This window comes from Silene latifolia, unplaced genomic scaffold (genome assembly GCF_048544455.1).
Source record: "Silene latifolia isolate original U9 population unplaced genomic scaffold, ASM4854445v1 scaffold_75, whole genome shotgun sequence".
In the NCBI taxonomy this organism is placed as follows: Eukaryota; Viridiplantae; Streptophyta; class Magnoliopsida; order Caryophyllales; family Caryophyllaceae; genus Silene; species Silene latifolia.
In genome coordinates, this window is record NW_027413661.1 from 3168852 (window position 1) to 3174883 (window position 6032).

The 6032-nt window shown below is 41.1% G+C and overlaps 1 non-coding gene across 1 annotated transcript; it reads right to left on the reverse strand.

Moving 5' to 3' along the window:
• Nucleotides 1–5141: 5141 nt before the first annotated feature.
• Nucleotides 5142–5249, reverse strand: LOC141640326 (small nucleolar RNA R71). The gene has a single exon (XR_012542957.1). It is a non-coding gene; the product is annotated as a small nucleolar RNA R71 (small nucleolar RNA).
• Nucleotides 5250–6032: the final 783 nt, after the last annotated feature.

Genomic DNA, 6032 nt, shown 5'->3' on the forward strand with positions numbered 1-6032 from the left:
AATGTCATTTTCCTCGACCATACCAATGTATCTGTTAGGAGGATTAGAGACTCTACCCGACCTCCTAGGTTCCTCAGGAATATTTACCGTATCATCAGTTGGAGGAACCACTTCCTCCATCTGTTCCTCGGTTGTTGGTTCTTGAATCTCCGACAGCTCAAAGGTTCTATTACTTGTCTTGTTCTCGAGAAATTCTTTCTCTAAGAACGTCGCACTAGCCGCAACAAAAACTCGATGTTCGAAGGGCGAATAGAAAAAATAACCAAACGTTCCTTTTGGATAACCAATAAAGTATGTCTTGACCGATCGCGGGCCGAGCTTATCCTCGTGTCTCCACTTGATATAAGCCTCGCAGCCCCAAACCCGAATAAAGGACAAGTTACGGACCGTTCCCTTCCACATTTCATATGGAGTCTTGTCGACAGCTTTAGTCAGACTTCGGTTAAGTATAAGAGCAGCTGACAAAAGAGCAAAACCCCATAATGAATCAGGTACTACCGTGTGACTCATCATGGACCGAACCATATTAAGTAAGGTTCGATTTCTCCGTTCGGACACACTATTTAATTGAGGTGTTCTAGGTGGAGTTAACTGCAAAACGATTCCACAGTCTTTAAGGTGTTGATCAAACTCATTTGAAAGATATTCGCCACCCCAATCTGAACGGAGTGCTTTAACCTTTCTGCCCAGTTGGTTCTCAACCTTGTTCTGGTATTCCTTGAATTTCTCAAAGGACTCACTTTTATGCTTCATCAAGTAGACATATCCGTATCTACTCAAATCGTTCGTGAAAGTGATAAAATATCTATAGCCATCTCTAGCGGTAATTGACATAGGTCCACAAACATCAGTATGTATGAGTCCTAATAGGTCACTAGCGCGCATTCCAACACCTTTGAAGGAAATTCGAGTCATTTTGCCAATGAGACATGATTCACACGTGCCAAATGTAGAAAAATCGAATGCGGGAATAGTCCCATTATCGACGAGTTTCTTTACACGTTTCTCATTTATGTGTCCCATTCGACAATGCCATAGATAGGTTTGATCTTTGTCACCAACCTTTAATTTCTTATTATTCACGTATAATACTTCCGTGGTTTGATCTAAGATGTAAATTCCATTCATGGAAACTGCTTTGCCACAAATCATTTCATTTAAAGAGAAAATACAGCTATTATCCTTTATTAAAAATAAAAAACCGTCCTTATCAAGTACGGAAACAGAAATAATGTTCTTAGACAAACTGGGTACATAGTAACAGTTATTTAAAAATAACTCAAAACCACTAGGGAGTTGGATTACATATGTTCCCTTCGAGACTGCAGCAACTCTAGCTCCATTCCCGATTCGCAGGTCCACATCACCCTTTCCGAGAGGTGTGATGTTTCTTAGGCCCTGCAAATGATTACACAGATGAGAACCACAACCAGTATCAAGTACCCAGGTTATGAAACTTGCATGGTTAATCTCAATCATATGAATATAAGATGACATACCAACAGGAACGACGCGGCCTGCTTTTATGTCCTCACGGTACACGAGACAGTTCCTCCTCCAATGTCCAGTCTTGTGACAATGGTGGCACTCAATGTCACCGCCCTTGCTCTTTGCCTTGCCCTGTGTGCCACTAGTCTCACCAGGCCCACTCTTACCGTTTCCTGGCTTCTTGAACTTTGGCTTACCTACAGTTAGGTCGCCTGGAGCTTTGCCCTTACCTTTACCCTTGTTGGAAATCGTGAGAACATCCTGCTTCAAGCTCCCACTCAATTTCATATCCTTCTCGGTCTGTACGAGAAGTGAGTGTAGCTCATGAGGACTTTTCTTTAAGTCATTCATGTAGTAGTTCACCCTGAAAAGGGCAAAACCATCATGAAGAGAATGAAGCATTCGGTCAATGACAATGCTCTCACTGATTTTGCAATCAAGTGCCTCCAATTTCTCGACATTCTCAATCATGTTAAGAATGTGTGGGGTAACCGGTTGGCCCTTTTGGAGTTTCGCATCAAAGAAGCGACATGTATGCTCATAAGTAACGATTCTCGGTGCTTTTGAGAACTCGTTAGTGAGCATGGTGAAAATCTTGTTTTCACCCTGGGCAATGAAGCGTCTCTGCAAATTGGTTTCCATTGCAAAGATGAGTACGTTCTTTATCGCACCCGCTTCCATGACGAAATCACTATAAGCAAGTGACTCGTTAACTTCTGCATTGGGGCCTGGGTTTACCGGTATTGGCTCAGTTAAGTACTTGAGCTTACCGTCAGCAATGGCACCATTCCGTAGTGTTGCCTCCCAGTCCGAAAAGTTGGACCCATCATTCTTCAGTCGTGTGAACTGATTCATGTTGTCCATAAAGATTTTAAGCCAGGACTCGCGTCCAAGTGTGGCACTCGGCATTGGGATTTCGTTATTTCTAGCCATTTGTTGTAACAATATTATCAAAATAAACGTATTCTACACTGCGAAAAGAAGAATAAAAATAATAAGCATATTCATCGTTTTGATTTTAAGTCTTAATGCAAAACTGTTATAAGCGAAGACTCAAGCATTTATACAATTGACCTCCCTCAAGAATTATATAAATGATCCCAAGACTCAATTATCTGTAAATTGATAAGCCAACCTTTTGGCTAATTCTACTATTAGAATTCTTGGTCGATAAATTTCTGTAAATTCTATCTTTAGTCCTTCATAATCACGAGAAACACTTCGGACTATAATGTTGAGATAAACTAAGTCAACACAAACTACTTACCCAACGTAGAAGGGGTCATATTATGCCTACCGACGAAGAAGGGATTCATAGTTGTTTGCCCTTATAAAGACTAATCTCAACTTCCGTTTTAGAGGAAGATCCCATCAACTTTATTTTAATTCATTTTAAGTGAACTAATATCTAGCATGCGTGAATGAATAAACTAAGGTGATGGCTTAAACTGAGTGATACATGCCTAATGTATTGTCTTTTTAGCCTATTTCAGCACGTATTTCTATGCATATTTATACTATTTTTATGGTATTTTGCCCCGAATTGGCTACTTTGGTTCGTTTTGTCCTTTTTGTAGAAGTGAACGCGGAAGTAGTGGAACCGTACCCTTTTTCGTCCTTTTTGCATGCATTTAGAGGAGACGGGATTGTTCCAGAGTAAGATACTGCATTTGGAAGCGTCGTGGCACGCATTACGAGGCATTTAGGTGAGAACGTGAGTTGAAATGAAGTCAAGTCACTCGATCGAGCTGTTTTCCACTCGATCGAGTGGTTTCTACATCCAAGAAGTGGTCGATCGAGTACTTTGTACTCGATCCTTAAGCTGCAGAAAGAGCTGTTACTCGATCGAGTAACCTTCCAGTCGATCGAGTTGTTTTGGCTGAAGAGTTGGTCGATCGAGTGGTTTAAATCCACTCGATCGAGTGGTTTTGATGGGTTTGGGCTTTAATTAGCCCGCGTGATGTTTTATTTCGCTAAAACTTATTTTGTTTGCTATTTAAGCACGCATTACTAGGTTAATTAGGATCATCTTTCATATTATCAAACACTCTACTGTAAACTTTAGAACGCTGCTTTATTCCTTTCTACTGTTACCTTATTTCGGGATTATTTTCACTCGGATTTCGTGTTCTTTACGCCGGATTCGCTTGGATTGTAATTCCTTCTCTCCCTTTAATAATAATTAATCATTTGTTTGCTTTTATTACTTGTTTTGTTGCATTTATTCTTTTGCCCTAATTTCCCTTATTGCAATCTTTTGTTATTTCATTATGTTTTCTGCTGGGAATTTAATTGCTGTTAGTTTAATTACCGATATGAGTAGCTAAACCCCTTCATGTTGGGATTAGGGGATCTGCGGTAGAAATGTGACGATGTAGTAGATGAATTAGACGATTTGATTACGAGACTCTGTCACTATAGCAATTTAATTGTATTTATTCGACTTAGTTGAGTGCACGCTTCTATGTCACCCTTTAATCTGGCTAAAATTAATCCTGGATCGAAAGATTGGACTAAATAGGCCTGCTATAAAACAGAGACTACCCTAATGAGGATGAAAGTTAAGTTAGCGGTATTTTAGGATAGAAAGTGGACCGAAAGGACCTTTCAACATCCGTCTCACATTAGTTCGTCTAAATCATTTACAGCTGAGTCACAGGACTACGGTAGTGAACCGAATTCCCGACATGTCCCTCTCCTCTTGATAGTTCAATCATTTTTTATTGTCTTTACTGCTCTTTACTTTATTTCTCTTCCTTTCAAACTTCTAGTTTAGAACCGAATTCAAACAACCCCCCAATTGTTACCTTATGATTAGATTTAGACAACAGATAATAGCATTACCTCCCTGTGGATTCGATACTCGACTGCCTCTGCTACATTTTAGTTGAGACCGTTAGGTTTTATCTTTGATAGGGTTGCGATAGCCGTGTCAAATTTTGGCGCCGTTGCCGGGGAGGCAATTGTTTAATTTATTTGTTGTTTTATTTTAGTCCTTTTTCAGTCTAAGGGACATCCGTTCCTTAGACTATTCTTATATCCTGTTTGTAGTTTCCTCTTATGCGCAGGTCACAGGGCGGTGAATTATTGCCTTATAATCCTGAACTTGAGAAATCCTTGCGCGAGTTGAGGCGATCACAGAGGGTATTGCCGACAGAGGAAGAGCTGAGTACTCTGTCTAGTTATTACGAGAACGCTTTGTTTGAGGAGAATCCACCTTCATCTCCAGTTTCCAATTCATCAGTTGAGACAGTCACTTCTCCGGACTTTCTAGAAATGGCCGAAGAAGCAACTATTGCCCGATCACTCGAGCCGGCGTACCGCAAATCTATATAAGGGGTTTGTATTACAGGGAGGCGAGAAAATTCGAGCGAAGCCACTTATATCAATGCGGTTGAGAAAAACCAATTTGGGGGAGCGCAAATGAAGATGCAGCTAAGCACATGGAGACTTTTATCGATTATTCTTTGCTCCATACCTCCACTGGCGTGGCGTGACCCAGGATCGGATAAAAGAAACCATGTTTATTTTCTCACTCCGAGTTTCTTTGCAAGGGAGTGGTACAGGATTTGGACCGGGAAGTTCACGGTATAACCGATGGAATTTGGCTTTAGCATTTTACAAGAAGTATTTTTCTCGCATCGAAGACTATTGCCATTAGAGCTCGGATCACGAGCTTTAAACAGGGGCCTGATGAGAACTTTCATGAAGCATGGGTCCGTTTCAAGAAGTCCAGTGCGAACCATTCCGCATCATGGGTTCGAGAAGTGGAGTCTATGCAATCAGTTCTATAATGGGTGTACGACGATCGAGAGCTATTTTGATCTCACGCAATGGCCGATTTCTTTGAGAACATGGGAGAGACTAAGGGGTGGAAGATCATTGATGATTTGGCCACCCATAAGGCTGAATATGGGAACTCCAGAGGCAATCAAAGAAGAGCTGCTGAATCCTCTTCTGTAGCTGCATTAGAAGCTCTTACCGCGAGGTTTGACAAATATGAGTTGGGAGGAGCTTCCAAAGGAGGGATGTATCAGGTAAATGCTATGTCAGACGGTCCTTTCGTCTGTCGAAGATGTGGAGCTGAGGGGCATGTTTCTGAGAATTGTCTTAGCCCTTTTGAGCAATGTGCTGCCTTTCAACAGTACAGGCAGACAAATACCTATTACGAGCCGAATGTCCATCCCAATTTGAGGTGGACAAGCCAAAATGTGTGATCCGGTTGATGTCGTCACTCATCCAATCAAACACATTTATAATACTCAACATACAACTAGTTAGCGGTAAGTCGAGGTCGATCCATGGGACGGTGTGCTTTGGGTCCTAAGTCTATCTATCTCAATTTATGCTAGTGTCACGATTTGTTTGGGTTTGTAGTTGTGTCTAGACTAATGCAAACGATAAGGTAAAACAAGCAATAAAGGGAAAGATGTAAACAAATGATTAAAAGTGCTAGGATATCATGGGGTCATAGGGGATTCATGGTGTTGATCATACAAACATGTTTACAAAGTTGCAAGCAATTAATGTTGTGGAGGAACCGA